The sequence below is a fragment of the Terrapene carolina genome, unplaced genomic scaffold (assembly GCF_002925995.2).
Source record: "Terrapene carolina triunguis isolate 2854851 unplaced genomic scaffold, T_m_triunguis-2.0 Scaffold17, whole genome shotgun sequence".
Taxonomy (NCBI): Eukaryota; Metazoa; Chordata; order Testudines; family Emydidae; genus Terrapene; species Terrapene triunguis.
The window spans coordinates 2,859,979-2,883,605 of record NW_020664368.1 but is presented as its reverse complement, the minus strand read 5'-3'; the positions used below and the strand labels follow the sequence as shown (position 1 = coordinate 2,883,605).

Below are 23,627 nucleotides of genomic sequence, written 5' to 3'. Positions count from 1 at the left end.
AGAATTTTGCTATTCAGATTGTACTCATGTTGGGGCCTCCGTTTATTTATGTAACAATTATTGCTTAGTGGGATAGATAGAAAAGTCCAAGTAAGGTTGCTCCTGTGTTCAGTATAACAAAAGATAATGCAGGATACTGTATCTAAAATTGCACACAACAATTCTAACCGTAAAAATGTCACATATTTTTACACTATCAGAGCTTCCTAAACAAGGAATTAAAAAGATTGTTACTGCCAGACAATGTGGGTGCCTGTGATGGCATCATCAGAACCTAGTAGAAGGCAATCATACTTAGAAATAGAGTGACAGGTGAATATATGTATGCACAGATATAGCCTCAAAGAAAGATTTTAAATAAAACCTGTGGAGTAGCTGTTACTCTATCACGCACACCTGAAATTTCACATCCTACACAACACATACATTAAAAAAAACTTGAAAGGCCTTTGAAATACTATCAATGCATATTACTTTTTTGTTGTATTAAAATTTGAGAGAAAATGAATGAGGTATGTTCCAAAAGACATCAAAGCTTTGACATATTACAATGGAACTTCTGATATTAAAAGTAATACACGCAGCATATAAAATACACAAATCATAGGGATGATCTCAGAGCTCCTTCTCTCCTCAGCCCCGAGTTGAATTTATTCAAATGCCTACCCTCTCCTTAAAGAACCCGACAGTCATTACCAATGTATATTTAAAATTAAGAGTAAGAGTGAAATGTAAGCCAGCTCTCTCCATAGCACACAACAATAAACTAACCCTAGCAATAGGAACAGAGAAATTAGAGACGGACAAGACCTAGCTCACCAAATCCATCCCCTTGCCAAGAGGCAAAATATGCTACCACAAGCGATAGTGTTCAAGTGGTACCTAAGGGTCTCTCTGCCCCTGGCTGGCCGCACACCCATGTCCTGTCATTTCCAACTTCAGTGAAACCTGTCTTAAGTAATCACCCAAGGGACCAAGAAAAAAAATCAGTCACCTAGTACAGCTGCTCTTTAGTTACAACCAAACTGTCCTGGAAACTGCAGAGAGAGACTTTCCAGGGATGGCTTCACCCAGGGTCCAAGTGATGCTGGTCCTCAGTGCAGGCTCCCCAGGCTGGAGAGGGTTTGCCCCTCCAGCCAATCAGCAAGAGGGAGCCCCGGGTGCCCGACCGACGGGGTGGGTGGGCAGGAGGCGTGCGGCCGGAGGGGCCCTACGCGCTGTCAGCGCCACGCGTGCGGGATGTTATGGGAATGGGGGGATGCCCAGACCGGTTGGGTGGGAGGAAGAGGAACGAGCGTGGCCCGGGGGAGAGTCGCAGCAGCTGCCCTGTCCCCACTCCCGGTGCCAGCAACTGCCTGGGAGGGAGCAGCCCGTCCCCGCGGCTGCCAACAGAAAAATGCCCCCGAGAGAGGAGAACAAACTTTCTGACTCCCCGGGGACCAGCGGCTGGGCTGCCGAGGGGGAGGGGAGGCGGCGGCCGGGGCGCTGCTGGGGAAGGGACACACACCCAGAGGGATGCTGGCGGGGAGGGGGGGGGTTAGGAGGCAGAGCCGGCAGCAGCTGCGGATGGGCGCTGGAAAGCGGGGGAGCGGCGAGCCCCCCGTGCCCGCCCCCGCATGGCAGCGCCCCCCCCCTCCGCTCCGAGCCGGGCGGGGGACCAGGCAGCCGCGGGAAGCTGCACAGCCCGGGGGATGCTGCCGCCGCCTGTCCCCACGCTCCCTACCTGCTGGCGGTGCGGAGCTGCCGGGGCGCGGCGCGGCCCCTTCTCCCTCGGCCGGCGCCGCGCAGCCCCCACCCCTGTCCCGGGCAGAGCGCGAGCCCGGCCGCCGGAGCCTGCAGCGCTGCGGGCGGAGGACGCCCCGTGGCGGCGGGAAGCCCCGGCGAGCGGCGGCGCGGGGCAGCGGCAGCGAGCGGAGCCGGCTTAGGGGCGCTGGAGAAACAGCCGCCTCTGATCCAAAACGTGTGTGTGTGTGTCAGTGTCGGGCTGGGGGTGCGCGCGAGTGTGAGGGATGCGGCAAGGGAGCGAGGGAAAATTCCCCCGCTTAGGAAAACCGTAGACAACTGGCAAAGCAGGTGTGCTGGGGAGGGAGCGGGAGGGGGTTGGCGGCTGGTGCGGGGGCAGGGGGGCCTGGGATGGGAGGGAGCGCTCAGATCCGCCTGAGCATCAGGCAGCTGCCGCCCTGCCAGGGCCGCGCACGGGGAAGCAGAGGCAGTGGCTTCAGCTCCTCAGGGCAGCAAGTGGTGAATCTGGCACCTACAGACGCCACTGCGACCTTGAAAGGCGCCGGGGCAAACTGGCACTGAGCTGGCAGCCAGTGAATAGGAGGGGATGCTTGTAAGGGGTGGGGACACAAAGGGACTTAGCCCTCAGCCAAGAGCTCTGGGGGAGAAGGACAGAAGGGACCGGAGTGCTTTAAATAAAGAGACTCCGGCTCATTCATAGCTGATGCCCAGAGCCTCCTTGTGTCTCCTATTGTGTTAAATGCTGGGCAGCAGGTTGCCACTTTAGTTTACTCTTGTGGGGGGAACGTTGATTACATTATATCCACCCCATTTCACTCCCTGAAAAGTTCTGTTGCATTAGCTCCCAGGAAAGGGGGCACTGAATTCTGTTTGCTTAGTTACAGCATCAATTATACAGTGAATTATAGAGGAGCAGCTGTAGGAGGTTCCCCACAGGGCTATCTTCAACAGGGAGGAAGGAGTGAGGGGGACAAGGTGGCTGTCAAAGCAAAAATATAACTGCTATTTTTGCTCATTTTATCTGGCATCCTAGGGCCTCCTGAGTTTACACACAGGTCAACACTAAAGAACACTTGTGAAAGGTTTACATCTGCAACCACTTTATTGTCCTGTTCAGTTTCCCAAATGTATGCCCAGTTTGACTGGGTCAGTAATTCTTTAGGAATCTTCCAAGGAGAATTTGGTGCTACAGGAAGTAATGTTCGTAGCACTCTGACCTCTTGAGTTAGTATGGAGTCTAAATCAATATCCTTAACATAACCTCTCTACTCCTGTTGGACATGTATTTTACCTCTGTATTTGGCCCACAATTCAAGAAGGATGTTCGTCTCTTCAAAGACGAGCCATGAGAATGATTTAAAAAGTGCCTTATAGTGATAGACTCAAAGGGTATGTCTACACTTCAATAAAACACTGGTGGCTGGCCTGTGCCAGCTGACTTGCACTCACAGGGCTTGGGCTGCAGGGCTATAAAATTGGAATGTAGGCATTGGGCTAGAACCTGGTCTCAAGCTTAGGCTTGTGGACTCTCTCTCATCACGGGGACCCAGAGTCCACACTCCAGCCCAATCTTGAATGTCTACACTTCAGTTTTTTAGGCCCTCAGCCCCAGGCCAAGTCAGCTGACATAAGCTAGCCACAGGTATTTTATTGCAGTGTAGACATACCCAAAGAGCTTAATCTATTTAGCTTAACAAGGTTAAGGGACAACTTGATCACAATCTATAAGTATCTACCTAGGGAGAAAATAATAACACGCTTTTCAGTCTAGCAGAGAAAGGTATAACAATCCAATGACTGGAAGTTGAAGCTAGACAAATTCAGACTGGAATTAAGGTGTCCATTTTTGACAGTGCGAGTAATTAACCATTGAAACAGTTTACTGAGGGTCATGGTGGATTCTCCATCACTGACAATTTTTAAATCAAGGCTGGATGTTTTTCTAAAAGAGATGCTGTAGGTATTATTATGGGGAAATTCTACGGCTTGTGTTACACAGGAGATCAGACTAGGTCAGGGATCGGCAAGCTTTGGCACATGGCCCGCCAGGGTAAACACCCTGGTGAGCCGGGCCAGTTTGTTTACCTGCCGCGTCCGCAGATTTGGCCGATCGCGGCTCTCACTGGCCGTGGTTCACCTCTTCAGGCCAATGGGGGTGGCGGGAAGCGGTGGCCAGCACATCCAGCACATCCCTCGGCCTGCGCCACTTCCCACAGTCCCCATTGGTCTGGGACAGTGAATCGCAGCCAGTGGGAGCCACGATCAGCCGAACCTGCGGACAGGGCAGGTAAACAAACTGGCCCAGCCCACCAGGGTGCTTACCCTAGCAGGCCACGTGCCAAAGATTGCCGATCCCTGGATTAGGTGATCACAATGGTCCCTTCTAGCCTTAGAATCTATCAGTCATGATATTAGGACACTGTTGCCGGAGGTGCTTTTTTCCAATGGGACATAAACCTACAGTAGGTCTTGATTGCTTATGGCAGTATTATCCAGCAGACAGGGTGTTAGTCTGTGTCAGAAAACCTTGGGTTGTGTTTTTGCACAAGTCACATCACCTCTCTGTGCTTTCTTTATCCCATCTATACAAATGTACATATGTAGTGATCTTTAGTAAACTAGGCTCAGACCCTCAAAGATATAATATCTTTGAGGATCTGAGTCCTAGAGATGAAAAGTGAACTCTGTATGAACTAAGTACTATTATTAACAATTAGATGACACACCTAGTATGAGCATACGTGTTAATACTGTTTTTGTGGCCGAATTTAAGCTCATGCAGAATGTGTTTTTTAATCTAAATTCATCCTGCAATTTCAATTGGAAAAGTGAATTCTTCAAATCCTTTCCTAAATGGCGGTGCAGAGTTGTCATGTTCTGCAAACAGCTGAGGTGTCTGTGTTTTAGTGCTGGATAAAGTGATGCCTTTGTATATCAGTTTACAATGTGGTTCAGAATACTTCTGGTTGATAATTACTTTGGTAAATGTAAAGTAATCGTATCAAACATGGATATTAAAGCAGCATATTAAACATTTCATATATATTGGATACATCCTAAATTGCTAGTGGTAGAAAGCTGTTGGATTGTTGTTTTATATTTTCTTTCATTCCTGAGGGTCTTCTTTCATTAAAGCATCGCTACAGTATATCCAAAGGTGTTGTGCTAATTTTGTATTTACATTACCAGATCATTTTGTGTTTACCAGTAAATACACTTTATGAAACAGAAGTCATTTCCACACCACTAGGCTTGCCTGATTTAAACGGTACTGGCTTGCGTTGCCTCTGTGTGTGGCTTTTTTCCCTGGCAGGCAGGGTTAGTGTCACAGCTTCAGTTTGAGTAATGACAACAAGCAATACTGACACAATTTATACCAACCAACACAAGGACATCCGTGTAGAGGACAAAGCATAGAAACTAATTCACTGCTTTAGGTAAGTGCTAACAACTTATACTCTAAGGGCTTGTCTACACTACCGCGGTAGTTCGACGGCTGGCAATCGAACTTCCGGGTTCGATTTATCGCGTCTGGTGTGGAGGCGATAATTCGAACCAGGAAGTGCTCGCCGTCGACTGCGGTACTCCACGTCAGCGAGAGGAGTACCGCGGAGTCGACGGGGGAGCCTGCCTGCCGTGTGTGGACCGCGTCTGAACCGCGGTAAATTCGAACTAAGGTATGTCGACTTCAGCTACGTTATTCACGTAGCTGAAGTTGCGTACCTTAGATCGAATTGGGGTGTTAGTGTAGACCAGGCCTAAAAAAACAAACAATAATCACCCACCAATGCAAAGATGGGAATGTCTGCCCTGCATTTTCTCACTGTAGTTCATTTTTCACCAGTTTGCCTTTGTTTTGGATAGCACAATGACACAGATAGCTATAAAAGAATAGCTGCTGGAGGCATTTCTATCAGATGCAGTCCTGGTGAAAGAAAGTCATAATTTGAACGCTCACTCCTATATTATTTACAATGGAACAAACCTATTGAATTATGTTACAGAATGTATAGATTTCAATACTGCAAGTACTTACGCACATGCTTAACTTTATATACATGAGTACTCCCACTCAAGTACATTGCCACAAATGAAAACTATTCATGCTTAAAATTAAGCATAAGTGTTTGCAGGATCAGGGCATAATTAACAAATATGTCCTAAACCCCAGTCTCTGAAAATAACTCTCCAGTTGTCTCTGTTTACTTTTGTTTATTTTGCTTCTTAATCTTCTTTCTTGTTTGGTTTGAAAATAAAAACAAAATTAAAAAACAAAAAGACTCCACCCAGTATAAACAAGCTCTATTTGACAATTATGTAAGTGGAGAGTGATATAAAACAGAGCTAATATAAAATCTCACCAATGACACTGGAATTGTTTAATATATCTGACTACAGTGATGACATTTTTAAAGGATTATTTTTTCCTGGCAATTAAGTGTCCCTTTAATTGTCTTATACTCTCTCAACTGTACTCACAGAACTCTTTTTGCACACGTCTATACATCCTGAGAAGCAGAAAGGACTTTATCTCTTATGAATTTCACTAGAACTAATCCATTTGAGCATTTTGCTATTTGTACTTCAGTTGCTCTTAAGGGCCCTGATAAGGAGCAAGGCTCCACTGCGCTAGGCACTGTACACACACAGGAAGACACATCCCCTGCCCAGAAGACATCACAATGTTTTTTTTAAATAACTGAAGATTTTTTAATTGGAAACAATTTATTTTTGATGTCATCTTTGTAGTCAGAAGGGTGAATTCCCCTAGGCCTGGTCTGGAGCTTTGTTTTTAGCAGAAAATGTGACTGATAGTGTAAACAAAACCAAAAACCCCACCAGACCTCATTTCAGCCCTCATAAATGCACTGACTTCAATTGGAATTGCACAGACACAGCTAAGGGCACAATTAGGCCCTCTGGACTTTTAAAGCTTCAAAAATAGTCATATGTAATTCCTTCTTCTTTGGATTCTGCAAGCTTTAAGAGATTTTTTGAAAGCTGTAAATTCCTATTTATCCACTAAGAGGCTCATAGGCAATCTTCCCCTAATGGAAATGGAACTGTAAAGCTGAAACATTAATATACACAATATGATACATTACACTGGAATGGAACTGTCTCAACCAATCAGAGGACAGGGATGCTATACACTTACAGAGGCATAACCAAGCTGTTTTCTTCCACTTAGTTCCCTGTACTCTGGTTCTTGGTATCTGATTTATACTATTACTGTATGGTTAGCTCTCAATAGCCATATGCTATTTGAATCCCTGAACTCTGACTGGCTAATAATGACTATCAGCCAACCAGATTGCAGGGCATTGTATGATGATTGTACAGTGATTTTTCCAATAACTGTACTGTGAATATGTAAATATCACTATTCCACCTACTACAGTCCTTCTGCTCTGATTGGCTTCTGTGCTTTGATTATTCAGATTACTAGCCAGCAGCCAAAATACCCCCCTCATCTGCTCACTCCGTTACGATGATGTACATGAAAGAGATTAAGAAAAATAACAAACACAAAAGAAAATGGGGCATGAAACTGATCAAAAACACTTCTGACTCCTTTCCTTCTTTCTGGCCTTACTCTGCTTCCATGGGAGTTTTGCCAGTGCCTTAAATAGCATCATATTTGTATGTTTCTTCTCATCCCTTTCTCACGCTTTCCTCTGTACGAGTCATTGGGGTCCTTATTCCTATAATAACTGCCATATATTTGCATTTATATTGCTTATCCACACTACGAGAATCCACCCTCTTCCTCCAAATTCAGCCTGGAAACAAAATATAAACAAAAAGTATAAGCTTTTATCATGGGGGCTGGATGGGTCAATGTACTTTTCAGCCAGTTCACTTCAGCCACTGCAAAAACCACCAGTGAAACCAGCACCACATTGGCATGCTTATCAGAGAAGCCCAAGACTGAATAAGTATTGAAGACCGAACCACCTGAGGACTTTTGCTGTAGCAGAACTCTAGCACATTGGTAGAACTCTGTGGGAAACCTTGCACTAAACTAGTTGTATTGCATGAAATCAATAGAGGACTCCATTTTTCATTAGAGTTGGGCACTTCATTAGGCACTTCCTAAGCACACAAGGGTAAACCGCGTTCTCACTTACTCTGTGTAAATGTGGAGTTACTTGAGATTTACACCCTAATGCAAAGCAGAATTAGGACAGGAATAGCTAGTCAACAAGCAGAGCTATATTTGCTTTTTTACTTCATTTTGTAAATTCCACATTACTACTGCAGTACAACTTTTCTAAAATATAGCCCCCAAGCAGTAGTATTCTCAAGGCTGTGTAGGTGCTGCTGGTTCCACAGATGCTGCCCTCTCTCCCTATGTAATGAAGTGGCAGCTGAGATCAGCTGAGGTGCTCAAGATAACTGTTCCTAGATTAAATATCCATCCCCAGTGAAATCCCGTCCCCCGTGAAGTTAATGGGAGTTCTGTCAGTGACATTAATAGGGTCAGGATTTCATTCTGGGATAGCGATAGCAGAATGCATTAACTAGACAGCTGTTGACTGGAATTTACCTTTCCATACTAGACCAACAGGGCAGAACTCCTGACATTTAGAACATGATGTCAGGTCCATCTCTTTTATCCATGGGTTGGAGCTAGATACAGCATATTTAGATGCCTTTGGGGCAGAGGGGAGACTACTTTTGTTGACGTCAGTTATCAGAGATGTATTTCTTTTTAATATTGCACATATATCCCAAGAGGCTGTAATTCAGCTCATTTTACAAACTGATAAATAAAGGAGAGCTATTCGCCTTCCCCAATGAAGAAACCTGCAGAAAGAGGACTGGGGGGAGGGGGGGGAGAGCTAGCTAACTGCAAGGCTGAGCTTCCAGGAAACTGCTCCCTGCATGGAAGGGCAAATTGGGGGGAGGGGTCAGAGTGGGCAGAGGCCAGGGCTTCCTGTTTCCTGTGCAGATCCATGGAGAAAAGAGCCCTCTGTTGTAAAGAGGTAAAAGTTAGCTCCATGAAGAGGCTGCCCTTCCATGTTGCTGCTCTTACTCTTATCTTCCCACTTCAAATACTATGTTGATGGCCTTGATTAAAAAACAAAAACAAACAAAAAAACAGATGGAATAGAATAGAAACAGTATAGTTCTGGCAAGAGTCATGCTGCTTTTCCCACAGAGTAGCCATTCTGGAAGGGACTCTACAGGAATTAATGCTACTTGACTCCACTTTAACTACCAGTGAGGTACTTTTTTATTCAATTTTTCAATAATCATTTTGAAAAAGGTAGAATGCACTCACTTGTCCCATTTTTCAGATGGTGCCAGTGTCTCTTTAAAATACATATTAGACATCTTATTTAATAAATAAATAAATAATAATAATGCTAATTCATAATTTACCCTGAAATATGTTCACCCTGGTCTTGCTCTGAAAATACCATAGCAGCCAGAGCTACAAAAACATTCCATCAGATAATTGGCACAACAGTTGAGCCAGCACAGGGCTCGCTCTCTGTTTTAAACTTCCTCCAATCATCCAGGTTTAGAAACCGTGTAACTTAATTGGATTGCTACAGAGCTGACAGTTCTCCATGTACTGTGTGCTAAGAATTGCATCGTTGCTGTACAACTGGATACAAAAGCTAATGCTGTCAGTTCTGAGGACTGTTATGCATTATGACGAGCCTCACATCTTGTGTTTAATCTCCCAGTCGCCATTAGAAAGGAAAAACAACACGTTTTGTTCTTCTTCCTCCCCACCTTTGAAGACTTACACTTGGAAAAAACAGAAAACACTTGACAGAATTTGGGCCTAATCCTGAAAGCCCTTATTCACATGGGTTATTCTCACACAGGCAAGTAGTTCCACTGGAGTCTGATGAATTCAAGTAGGCTCATCACAAGAGTAAGGATTACTCAGGTGAGTCAGGTGCTGCATCAAGCTATATGTTTTGTTATTAAGAGATGCTATTCAGTATTTCCCAAGGACAAAATACAAAAGCAATCTATGAGGAAATAGTAAGTAAACTAAATACAGAAAGAAAGCCAATGCAAGTAATAACAACATTAATACATTTTAAAATGCAGTTCCAATTTTTTGTAATGTGCTGCTTAGCTGTTTTACCATATCAATATACCGTCTGTTAACTGATGTTCTCTACTTGACTAGGTGGTAAATTTTCCAAAGCACAAATGACAGGTGCCTAACTCTCATTGAAATTTACTGGGAATTAGGTACCTAACTGCCATTTGTACCTTGCAAAATCTTCTCCTCGTTGTGTAGTAAGAACTCTTTTGAAAGAGAAGATAGCACAAAGGTCAAAACAGCAGTCTCTTTTCTGCTGATCCCTGAATTCCAGTTGTATTTTATTATCTCTGCCAATTTTGTAATATGGACTTTATTTCATTTATAATTCACTCAGAGCAGGATTCTGGAAGGGAATGAATAATCCTCTTTATCATTACATATAGTTCTAAGCATCCCTCACTGTACTATCTGGTACCAGAGGTAATATTATAGGGTGGGGTTTTCAAAAGTCTTTCCCACTTTGAAGTCAATGGGAGCTGAGTTAACTCAATGCTGGGTGTTTTGCAAGCAGAGTTGAATAAATGCTGAATGCTTCTGAAAATACTCCTCTTCAGATACCTCTAATCTTTTTTAAAATAAACATAGACCAAACTAGGTATCTGGAGATAATGCATTTCTAGGCCAGTAGAAATCCATAAAAACATGGGGCAGGAATCTAAAGGAATCTAGTCTCCTCTTGGGGACTATTAGTTTGGTACTATTAGAGAGTAACATTCTCTACCGAATGGAATCCTTCCATTTCTAGCAATTGCAGTCAGGGAGCACCGCCACAGTTTTTTGCAACCCATCAATCAGAAGACTTTTCTCCTTCCTTCTTTAGGTGATCACATTCCCCCCCCCCCCCCCCCCTTTCACAGACATACTGGGAAGATTGTCAAGTGGTAGCCCACTGTAGGGTTATTACTTTCTCCAAGTCAAAGATTTCTCCTGGCCTACCTTGCATGTGAAGATCTTTCTGAGTAGTCCACAAAAATATTCACTGTTATGCTGCAATACAATGGTCCTGCAAACCATAACAGTATGCAAAACTAAGACAAAATATAATGTTATCATTTCTTTTAAAGCAACAAACCTTCAGTTCACGTGATTTCTACCTGGCACACATGGCATCCTTACGATTTGCAAATAGGCAGGAATTCTATTTGAGCAGGGAGGATCTTATTGTCCTGTGTTCCATCATCTAAAATTGAAACCATAATTGATTTCCACTGTCTTTTACATGTGGGTCTTGTCTGCCAAGTCAAACTCCTTTTTAACCATCCTTGTAGCAAAGCTACAAACAACAATAATCACCCACCAAAACAAAAAATTCACAGCCCACCAAAACAGGTAGGCAAGATTGATAATTAGCTTCCCTGTTTGATGTCAGGGACAAATAATAATATGTTGTGGTTCTACACTTCCTTTCATCCAAGGATCTCATGACACATAGCAAACATTTGCTAATTTATTTATCTGGAATGTATAGAGATCAGTTCTCAAGCCACTAAAATGCAGCCACCTTTCAGTTGGAAAGCAGCTCTTTTACAATGCAGAGCAATTTAGGGAAGGAAAAGAAGAATAAAGTATTCAGATGAAACTGAAGGCAGAATTTATGTAGGCAGCCCATAAGTACCTGAGTTGGAATTATGCCAGGACACTGGGGTTAACATCACTACTCTTACAACACTTCTATTTAAGTGGAATATAGGGAAGAAGTAACAACAGGAATTCTGAATTATACTAGTGTGAACTGAACTGCTGCAGATTTCAGTCCAATTAAAATTGACAGCCAAGTGAAGCAGATACACATAGCACACAGATAAATATAGAAAATACAATTTTTTTTTTTTTGCAATCTATCTTCTCCACTCACTATTTCTTCCTCTGGATATTTCAGTTCATTTTCTTAATCTTTTGATGCCAGGAAACTATCATTGACTGGAAACACTTACTAGCTTTTTCAGACAGTTTTCATAACTTAAAATAAAGATGGAAAACTGTATCATGCTAAATGTTTCAGCAATGCATTTCTCTCCTCTTCCAAGGCTTGCAGTATTAAAGTTGCATTGGCTGTGGAGCAGAAGATTAGAGAGAGCAACAGCTTTTAACCTTAAATAGTAAATTATGCTGAAGCCACTAAGTCTGCCTTTTAAGCACACATAGTACAAACATTACAGATTTGAAGCTTATAGCTAAATGACACATCCTGAACCACTGACAAATATTTTGCAGTGATTAATTTCTAGAAGGTGAACACAACAAACTTCCTCCTTTTTCCCTCCCGGAAGAAATATGCCTGTAATACCAGAAAACATATTACAGTATTTACTTTTGATCCTGCAGTCCTTACCCGCATAAGTAACCCTTACTCATACAAGCAGAACCATTGACATCCCAATGAGGTCAAGAGGATTACTGGAGTGTTAGGATTCCCAGTCTCATAGAGGTGTTGTTTAATTAAGTAATGTTTCCAAAGCACTTTGAAAGTCCCGGGTAACAGCTGCTGTTTATTATAAGTGTATATTATTATTTATTATTATAGAATGGCTACAACAGTGTTTATAACTGCCCATTGCCTAAACCTTTTCTAAGTTATGTTGGTCGGGTAGGGAGATGTCCCTTGAAGCAGCTCTATTATTTAACAGAGGAATGAAAAGAAGCAACCTAGTATTTTTAAGAGCAGAGCAGAAGAAAACTCCCCTGGGCAGTGTCCTATTGCCCTCTAGATCCATTATTGTTTCTAAAATGTTTTTTTCCATTTAAGGGATCACCACCAAATCTTCCACAGGAAGCACTGGAAAGGGACATAAAGTTAGGGCTATATTGAGCTTATAAGTAACATCTCTTAAAATGGAGGTTTGATTTATGTTATACTAACAACCAGGTTTTAGGGGTGGGGGCCTCTAGCTTGTAGTTATGAATCTTTTATAATGTAATAAATGGTGCCATCTACTGGTTGTTTTTTGCTTTGGCTCAACATCAGGTTTTTGATTATACAATATTGCTACTGCAAGTAGAATTAAAGTTCAAAAAGAAATCACACTCATATTATTTTGTATAGTGTGTTTCATACGCATTGCCTCTCTGAATGCTTTACAGCAGCTTCTGTAAAGCAAACAATTCCAAAGTTAAATAGTACTTACTAACAGGAAGAGAGAGAAATTACAAGGTGTCTAGTTGAAATGTCTAGTTGAAAACTGAAATTGGATGAAGGCTTGATGAGGAAGAGGGATGTAATTAAGCTGACCCAGATGGCAGGAATGGCACAGGGGAAGGCTGTTGCCCCAGCAGTGATGAGATCGTACAGAGAGGATGTGGTTCAGACGTTCCTAATTTATGTCCATGGTTAAAAATCTCAGTAAAAGTACTTTGTTATAGAGTGATGCTGTTTGTTTTAGTCCCTGCCCCAGCCGCTTTTTTTTTTTTTTTTTAAACAAAGCACTCACAGAAACAGTGTAGATAGATATGGAAATTATAAGGCTGTTTCTGCTCCCAGATCTCAGTGCAGTTATTCCTGGTATACAGCAGTGTGAATGGGAACATAAGTGGCCCTGTGAATGTGTCTCAAATGCTGGGCCACATTCTAATTTCAGTTACAATCCCATTGATTCTCAGGAGGCTGTGCTGGTATAACTGAGAGCTGAATTTGGCACAAAATCTTGTTTGTTTGTTTGTTTGTTTTTTCAATATCTTTGGATAATGCTCATTAGCCCCCTTAAAATCTATAATAATATGCAAATCCATTTTTGTAATGGTGGTTGTAATCTGTCGGGAAGCAGCTTATCAGAGGACTTGGGAGAGGTCAGGAGTCTTTATTGCTGCCACAACTTGCGATGTGCTAGTGGACGAGTTATAACTTTTTGTGTCTCAGATTCACATCTGTAAAATGAAGATCACGCTTATGCAGGGGCGGCTCTATGTATTTTGCCGTCCCAAGCACAGCAATCAGGTGGCTTTCGGCGGCATGCCTGCGGGAGGGCCGCCGGTCTCGCGCCTTCGGCGTACCCGCTGCTGAATTGCCACCGAAACCGCGGGACCAGCGGACCTCCCGCAGGCATGCCACCGAAAGCTGCCTGTCTGCCGCCCTCATGGCGACTGGCAGGCTGCCCCCCGCGGCTTGCTGCCCCAGGCACACGCTTGGTGTGCTGGTGCCTGGAGCCGCCCCTGCACTTATGTGCCTCATAGATTCATCTGAGATCCTGGGAAGCGCAAGGTACTATCATGGAGTTGCTGGGCAAGACTCCATAGTTAAGGATGCATTATAAATGTCAGTTTAATAGGAGCTTTAACCCTTTATTTTGTAATTAGTTTTAGATATTTTCTTTCAGATCTGAGCATATATACTCTCCTAATGAGGTTGACCTTGGCAATCTCTGCTTTTTGTTCCTTTGCTCCAGCGCTTGTAAGAGTCCAAAGAGCAAAGAGATCCCCATTTCTTCTTGTGAGCATCTTTATATGCCCTTCCCCCAGAGTTCAAACTAATGGGATGAGCACTCCTGCACGTAACTTCTTCTTGGGTGGATGAGGCAATCAACAAAGTTTTTGTCCTACAATGGCTCATTTAGTTTTGATAGTCCTTTTGATGGATGGGGAAACCACTCTTCCTGCCTGGGTTCACAAGTTCAGAGCAGGCATTTTTTACAATTATAAAGCAAAATGTAAATTTTACCTTATAGCATGGGATACAGCCATTATAAATAAGATTAAAGCATGCAGCAATTTACAAACATTTTATAGAGACTAAACACATCTTTACAACTTTAACACTTATCTTGAACATTATTAACATATAGATGAGCAGTCTTCATGCCAGGCAAACAAAGCCATCAGGAGAGCAAGTGGGGAAAAAGTGATCATTTAACAATCTCAGTGGGGGATAGATACTATATGCCCAGGAAGCTTTCCTGTCTCTTGAAGCAGGGCCAATGAACTTCGAGAGAGATACTTTCCAAAGGTTTATTGGACTATAAAGAGATGGTCAGAGAACCCCTAAGTTATCCTTCACCTGAGGAGACAAAGAAAACCAGCCGCTTGGACTCTGTGGGGATCCTGACTAAGAGCTAGTCAGCCATTGCTGGAAAAGGAAGGCTGATGAGGAATCTACCTTGAACAGAGATTGTAGCTTGTTAATTTATTTCTTAGCCATTAGAAAGTGTAATTTTACTTTTTGTGTGTGTTTGTAACTCTTTCTGTCTTTATCCCTTATACCTCAACACTCTTAAAATCTCTTTTTGTTTAAATAAATGTGCTTCACTTTTTATCTAAGCCAGCTTAGTGTTTTGATTGAACTGAAGTGATGGTTAACTCCAGTCAAGATAACGAAGTGCTGTTTCTATCTCTTTAAAGGAGCAGTGAACTTAGTATCCTCTGTGAATGTCCAGCAATAGGAGCTGTGCACTGCAGAGAGACATCTCTGAGGAGCTCAGGGGCTGGAGTTCACTGTTTGTTACGAAGTTTGGCCTGGGAGAGCCCTGAGTAGTTTGCTGGCAAGGCAGGCAAATTGGTGTACCAGGGAGTTGTCACACAACTTTGCTGCAGCAAAGCATCCAGTTGCTGAAACGGAGACAGGTAGCACAGTGGCTCACAGTTCTAGATATCCCCAGCAACTTGTCACAGTGATGCGAAAAGCAAAAAAAATAAAAATTGGGCTTCTGCTTCCTTTTGGGTCCTTTATGAGGTATAAAGAAGGTCTGAAATGGTTATTAACGTTTTTTATTTCCTGATTGTTTTTCTAACAATATCAGGATGTGAGAATGTCAGGAGTGCCATGTCTGGTCCTCCCTGGTTTTGCTGCAGGTCCTCTTGAGTGTTTCAAAGCTTGTTTATTGTGAGTTCTAAAGTACTTAACATAAACTGGTGTGCTGTATCCTTAACAAAACTCCTTTCTCCAAAACGTGGGTTAGCCATCGAAGTCAAATAGCGCTTAAAGCCCTGCCCTACCCAATTAGTTATCTTTCACTCTTGTAATGTCACCATTATACTAGTTCTCCAGTCGTCACAACACTGGGGGCCCGATCATGCCTTGATGAGCTGTGTGTAGACTTATGCTGTCTGCACAGCAATGTTTAAAGAGTTAACTGCTTATGGCATTGTCCCCCGAAAATCCCCCAGACCGTGAGTTATATTTTGACACTGGGTTCACAGGCAGCAACAGGCTGAGGAATCTCTGGCAGCACGATTCCATTTTGAGCTGTGCTGCTTGGCAGCTGGAAAGGACCGAGTCTTGAAGCTGGCATGGAGACAACAGCCTCATCGGCATGGGCAGCGGGTATCATAGGCTGCGGGAGGCTGAGCCTCCCCAAACAGCCAGGCGTGGCTCGGCCCCCAGTCCTCCTCCTGCTTCTGGCTCTGCGGCTCTTCCTCTGTGCTGTCGCCCTTGCTCGGGCTGGCCCTGAGGCCACACTGCCTGCCCAGTGCTCCAGGGCTGGAGTGGGGGCTGGGGCCACACTGCCCACCTTCCCGGCGCTCCGTGGCTGGGAGAGGGCTGGAGACGCTACGGGGCTGGAGGTACTACCCTGGGGCGGGGGCCAGCAGCCACCCTAGGTGGGGCTCTGGCAGAGGGGGCGGGACTTGGGGCTAGCCTCCCCTAGCCAGTGGTTCACGTGCCGCCCATGCTCATTGGGAGATCAAGGGCAACCTGTGGCTCTGGCCTTCAGTGGCCATCCAAGGTTTGTGGCTTCTGTAAATCAAACCCCTTACTTCTTTTGGGGTGGAACAAACTCTCCTCCTCCTCTGCCTACTGTCCAGATGGATTAATTCTAATTAAATTCTGCAGTGATAGGAGCTGTAGATTTTTCATGTAGGTGCACAATCCTCACCTGTAATGTATATCCGGGACTTAGAGGGAAGTGATTATTCCCCTCTATTCGGCCCTGGTGAGGCCACATCTGAAGTACTGCATCCACTTTTGGGGCCCCCACTACAGAAAGGATGTGGACAAATTGGAGAGAGTCCAGCGGAGGGGAACAAAAATGATTAGGGGTCTGGGGCACATGACTTATGAGGAGAGGCTGGGGAACTGGGCTTGTTTAGTCTGCAGAAGAGAAGAGTGAGGGGGGATTTGATAGCTGCTTTCAACTACCTGAAGGGGGTTCCAAAGAGGATGGAGCTCGGCTGTTCTCAGTGGTGGCAGATGACAGAACAAGGAGCAATGGTCTCAAGTTGCAGTGGGGGAGGTCTAGGTTGGATATTAGGAAAAACTATTTCACTAGGAGGGTGGTGAAGCACTGGAATGGGTTACCTAGGGAGGTGGTGGAATCTCCATCCTTAGAGGTTTTTAAGGCCCGGCTTGGCAAAGCCCTGGCTGGGATGATTTAGTTGGTGTTGGTCCTGCTTTGAACAGGGGGTTGAACTATGACTCCTGAGGTCTCTTCCAATCCTAATCTTCTATGATTCTATGACTTCCAAAGAGGTGTAGCAAAGGGCTAAGATTCATAGTAGTCACTTTGTGCTATGTGTTCAAAGCACTGCATGGGTATGCCAGTAGAAAATGAATAAGCACTGTGTGATTTTCTTAGTACAGCTAATGAATTTGGTTTTGTTTTCCTACCAATAGAAAGAATACAGAATGTGTAATTCTTTTTTTTCTCATTTCACCAGATTTACCAAGTGCTGAATTTTGTCAGTGCCCAGATACTGCACTGGCTAGAGCTTTATAAATAAGATAACTAGATAGAGTCTTCCAATAGGGCTTACACAGCTTCTCTTTTCCTTCTGCTTCCATCATTATCTCCCTAGGTTCGTTCTTTATCATTCGCAGATGCTTTTGTCCCCCGGGGAAGAGAACTCCCTATATGTCCACTCCTTCCACAGGATCAGTCACGATTCTAGAAGTGGCTGGGGCATGAAGATTAATTCACTTCTGTACAGAGGGCCAGCACAGGTCCTCAAAATATGTCTTAGATGGGTCTTAAGTGGTGTGCAGTCTTTGCATTGGCTCTCTCCACAGGATGAATTTTCTCTAAAATAAGAAACCTAAACGCAATAAGGAGAAGTTCTGGAAAGATTTTGATTTTCATTGGCCTACCTAAATCAAAAGCATTTTGCACAATGTGGAGCACTGGAGAGATTTGGCTACAGATGTTATCTATGAACCTGAGGCTACCAGTTCAACGCTTGGCTCTGATAACATGCAGGAAGCAAACACAAGGTTAGGCACTAGACTGAGGGATTGTTGGTATTGAATGCAGGTCTCCAGGCAGTCCTTACACTGCAGCTAGCAGCTTGCAGGAATGTGGGCTGGTGGACCATAGGCACCGCCCATGAAGCTCCAGTTGGAGATGTCCAGCCTCTCTGATTGGCTCAGACTCCCTATTTAAGCCAGAAGGAGGCACTGGAAGTTATCTGAGCAACTAGGTGGATCCCTGTCTGACTGCAATATTGGAGTCTGGGTGGATTTTAGAGTGCCAGGCCTAGCCTGGCCTTACCTTTTGCCTTGTTCCAGATTCCTGCTTCTACACCCAGCTCCTGGTTACTGATGCCAGCTGTGACCCTTGGCTTGTTTTCTGACTTTGACCTCTGCTTCCTGGTTCTTGTGCTAGTCACTAGCCCTGACCACCACTGCTCTGACCACTAGGTCTGACTGCCCAGATCCCAGTCTATGACATAGACAGGGACATTGTTAAGTGGTCTTTTTTATGCCTGGCCCTTGATGGACAGAGACCTCATACTCCCCTCTCTGCCATGTCAGAGAGCTATAGATAGTTGAAACAAAACAGGAGAGTGTTGTGCTAAAAAGCATTTTCTTTAACTGTACAAAATACATGTGCACTCAGACATGTTATTAACAGATCAAATAATGCATGCCAGTGATTTCTCTCTCTTCATACATGTCAATTGAAAGCAGTATTAAGTATGTATTACTGTCACAGACTAACATTCACCTCTCTTAAAAATCCCAGTAGCCATTATTACAACGGAAGGGTTTCTGAATGGTCTGAAACCCGTGAAAACCATCATGAGGCTGTTCTAACTTACACTATGGGATTGGCATTCAGCATTAAGCCACCTTTGCATTTCACCCTGCTCCTGAGCTCTGCGGAACAATTGTTGCCCACAGGATGTGAGCCTCTGTAGCTGAGGATCTCAGTCTTGGAGTGTAATCTCTTTGAGGTATCTTTCTCTTCTGCAAAGCTACTATTGTAATGCCTGGGAAGAGGAACCAAATCTGAGAACTCAGTTCTATAAGCCTTTCCCTCTGAAGCATGGTTACTAATTTTGGTCTGTTTTTTTTTTACGGGCAGGGCTGGAGTGTTTCCATCTTAATTAAACTTAAAAAAATACCTCTATTACAGACTAGTCACTTACAATTTAAAGAAATAAATAAAAAAGTTACAGAGATGCAAAATATCATCTTAAACCACTAACGTCTAAGAAGAGATTATACTCAAAAACCGCCCTACGGATTTGTTTAATTATCTAAAATGAAGGTCACTCTCAGTCTGGGATCTGGTGGGTCAAGTTCCACATTTTTCTTTTTTATGAGGGAGCTCTATAGTTCTAAAAATAGGAGTTCACGATGTGAAATGCTGGCAGAGCCATCAATACAATACATCAACGCAAATGGCAATGCTGCAATAAATCAAAGAGAAAAGCTTTTCTGCCTGGGTTCTCCTGAATGCCACCATTTCCATCTCAACAAAATTCAAGAAGAAAGATTATTCCTAGTGGTATTTTAACAGGAAGTGCCATAAGGGTATTATTCACTAGACCAAATCCTATAATTATCCAGGGCCAGATTGTGGTACTTTTACTCATGAATAGTGCCTTGTACAATACCGTATACAATATAGTACCACTGGTATCAATGGGAATACTAGTGGGGTAAGGTACTACACATTGAGAATTTGGGGGTCACATCTAGTACTTAAATTGGGACCTATGAATGTGAAGTTTAGCTTGCTCAGCATGTTCTGGGTAGGAAACAACTGGAAACAAAGCGAGCTGAAAAATATTGAAATGATATATCTATAGTCTTATCTCTCATGCCCCTTATGGATCTCTTACCCACACGACAGACATTTTTAATATATTTATCCATTTGTTCCGCATGCGGAATTCTGTATGGGAGCTTATGGAACAAGAATAAAATCTTCAGTAAGCCCAGAAGCCAGAGCCCAGCCTCTCCCCTGAGTAGTCAGGCTGGATGCTGGGAAAATATGTGTGTTGGAGGCAGAGATGGAGGAAGAATCCATGCCGTGAAGCAGCTGCAAAACTGGTCTGTGGTTTAAGTAACCTGTGCAGGGGCCTATCTGCCCTCCTTACTGCCCTGTTCGTCAGGAGACATGAGAATTCTCACAGCTCCTATCTTCTAGCTCTGCTCTTGTCCCAGTTTGCACTGCCCAGGCACGTTGCTGGGCTCTGAGCACATAAGGGGTTTACAAAAACAACAAGGAGTCTGGTGGCACCTTAAAGACTAACAGATTTATTTGGGCATGAGCTTTCGTGAGTAAAAACCTCACTTCTTCGGATGCAACATACTCGTGATTTCCTGCACATCCTGTCCTTATCCTTGCCTCGTGGAACAGCATCAGTGTCACTGCCAAAGGGCTGTCTGCAGCTATGCATGGAGGGAATAGGTGTGCTGCTAAGAGTTCCAAGGAGAGAGGGGGAGAATTTTGCCTGAAGAAAAATCATTTGGAATTCATGAGTAGAACTATGCAAAATCTTCATTTATCTAGCTAATAATGTACATCACACCCAGCATGACATCATTAGGCACACTGACAAAAGTGTAAAACAAATGGCCATAGCACAGACCATTCCCTTTCATCACCACCTACTCCCCAGTGAAAAGAAATACTCACCTTGCTATTGACTCAAAGCAACAGGATCATTTTATACAAATGTCTTGTACTATACCCAGTAGGCTGCCACTCTTGAAAAATCTCTTTCAGCTCAGACATTTCATCGGGATTTTCTGTTTTAGTTTTGCACATCCTTGAACTTCTCATATTAGTATATTCCCTTATCTTTTCTTTTTATTTATTTACGCGTGGGTAATTAAAGTTGTTACCATCACAATATGTCTGCTCTTTATGTGTCCCATGGCTTTTAAAACAATGTTGCCAGGGCTGTTTTTCCTTATCAGCTGCTCTTTTTTATGCTTTAATATGACAGCATTTTTGTTTGCTTGTTTCCTAATGTACATTATTTTCCATACTTATGTACTAAAAGCAAACATAATTATACTAAATGGTATCAGAAAATTAAAACATCTGGGAAATATCCTAATGAAAGCTCAAAACTCCCTTTGTACAAAGAAATTAGCACTCTTGAAGGTCTAATCAGCATGGTTAAGGATGTCTCTGATGCCAACAACCTAAAAAGTAGTTAAAATCCCCTGTGCCATCAGCTAATAAAATAATGCAATTCCTAGGGGGGAAAAGTAGCAAATGTACAGGCTCTTCACAAAGCCATTAAAATGAAAAGCTGAACAGGCAGTATGAGGGCAAAGAGAGTTAGATAAAATGCAGAAAGTGATGACTGTATCCTCTACAGGTCACATTAGTAAAGGCATATTGCTTGATTCATCAATGGATTACTTTAGTTTTATGCTGATGAAATCAATGGAGTTTGACTGTATAAGACTGGAGTAACAGAGATGAATCTGTTAGCCTCTGCCTTTCAGTATCATAATGGAGAGCTCTCAAAGGGTTAAAAGATATACTTTTGAAAACATAACAAGTATGCACCATAGCTTCTTTTTAAATATTATTTTTAATAACTGAAGAATTCAGAAACACCAAAATAAGGTCACTGCCATAAGAACTCAAGCTCCATTTGGAGGTTTGTAATGAGTTGACTTTGATGTCATACTTTGATCCCTCTTCCTGTGTTATACAGAAACTCCAAGTTGTGATGAGTTTCCTTGTTGTCTTCTGGGTGCTAATTGCCCCTGTGTTGTGTTAGATGATTGTTATGCTGGTTTCCTTGAACAGCAGGTGGGATAATTGAACAAATATAAAGGAGGTGTTAATTAAAAATGGGTGTAGGTATAAAAGGGACATTTTCTAGCAACTGAGAGACCTTTTGGTTGTGTATGCTCACACAAACACACTGAACAGAAAAATTTTCTTATCTGTAAAATGATGTTTTTCTAATGGACAAAGTCAGTTTCAGAAATAGGACAAGAAATGACATTTCTTCCAGTGGTATGGATCTTTTATCTACACTGCTGGCCCTATGCATTATAAGCAACCCTGATGCTATTTACCGCTCTGCCACAAACTTCCTATATGACCTTGAGCAAGTCACTGAAACTCTCAGTGCTTCAGTTCCCCATTTGAACAATAGCGATAATAATACTTCCCTACCTGACATGTGTAAGGACGAATTCATTAATGTTTGTGAGGTGCTCAGATACAACAATGATTAACATCAAAGAAAGGCAAGTACACTTTCTGACCCTTTTGGCTAACAGACACTTGTGGGCTTTGTCCTTAGTGCCCATTCATTCAATGTAAATGATACATCTCTTGTCAGCTTAGGCTACAACTACATTACAAGCTAGGGGTGTGATTTCCCTGCTTGTGTCTACATATTTGTGGTAGCTCTCATCAAGCTAGCATGGATATAAAAAGCAGGTTAACTATGGTAGCATGGGTAGAGGCAGCAAAGGCACGGCTTAGCCATGCTGAGTACAAACCCTCCTGAAATTGGAGAGCGAGACTGCATTGCACTCATCCTGCAGTAATGGCTTGGCTGTCCTGTGGGGTCTGAGGCTGGGCCTGGCTCCCTGCTCTGGGCGTTGTTACCTGGCGTGCAGAGTTGCAGCACCACTCAGGTTTGGTCTGGCTGCCCCTCCGTGACAGAGGGGCTGCTGGGCCAAATTTCTGTGAGTGGCATTGCAACCTGACATGCTGGTTTGTAGTGCCACTCAGGTTTGGCCTGCCCACTCCTCCATCCTGACAGAGGGGCTGCTGGGCCAAATTTCAGGGAGTGGTGTTGGGACCCCACATAGTGGCTCACAACGCTGCTCAGTTTGGGGGCCCTCTCAAACAGGGGACCCAAGGCAGACTTCCCCTTTTGCTAGGGTTACCAGATAGCAACTGTAAATAAACAGGACGGGGGGTGGGCGGTAATAGGCACCTATGTAAGAAAAGTCCCCAAAAACTGGACTGTCACTTTAAAAACGGGACATCTGGTCACCCTACCTTTTGCCTCCCCTTTCTCTGAGTGGCCCTGCTTACTTTGGTTCTTCTCACTGCAAACAGGTGGGCTTCCCCGAGAACCATGTGGAAATGGATTCTCATGTGGAAAATTGCCCAGGAAAAAGTCAGAGTTATTGCTGGGATATACAGTAAGACCCAGAATACAGAATGTAACTGATGTCTAGGATACAGCAGACTGCATCTCCCAGAGGGAACATTTTAGGATATTAGTCACTAAGATGGAATTACTGAGACTCTCTGCTTCTGTTCTTCTATTGCCCTGATCTTTACAAAGACCCTGGAGGAGAGACAGCCCGTCTCCCCGATGCAGAAGATAATGTAGATGCTGGGGGTGATTAGTACTTGAATATGTGTAGTTTTATGGATTGCAGATAATCCCTTGTTGCAACAAGAATAGCCAACTGGACTAACTCCATTTGGGAAATGTATAGCAGCAGTTTAAACACATCAGTATGGGATGATCCACCTCTTGATTATAAAATTAATTAAGACCCAACGAATCATTAGACTGAGGGGGATGCCAGCACCACAGTGTAGCCACTGAGAACAGCAACTGCAGGGAAAGTGCTGCTCAGGCCTGTAGCTGTGGGCTGGGTCATGCTCAGTGCAGTTGGAATCTTTAGGAAATTTAGCTGGCAAACTCCAACAAGTCT

General features: G+C 43.5%; 1 protein-coding gene across 3 annotated transcripts in view; it reads right to left on the bottom strand.

The window, feature by feature from the left end:
• LOC112103180 (ecto-NOX disulfide-thiol exchanger 1) overlaps positions 1 to 1,796 on the bottom strand; it is a 490,675-nt gene extending 488,879 nt beyond the window's left edge. For 2 of the 3 annotated variants that reach the window (XM_026650367.2, XM_026650284.2), the window contains exon 1: positions 995 to 1,431. The gene's annotated coding sequence lies outside the window, so the exon portion shown is untranslated. Of the gene's footprint in view, positions 1 to 994; positions 1,432 to 1,723 lie in introns of those variants that run through there. The other variant, XM_026650334.1, reaches the window with a different exon arrangement.
• Between the last annotated feature and the right edge of the window lie 21,831 nt (positions 1,797 to 23,627).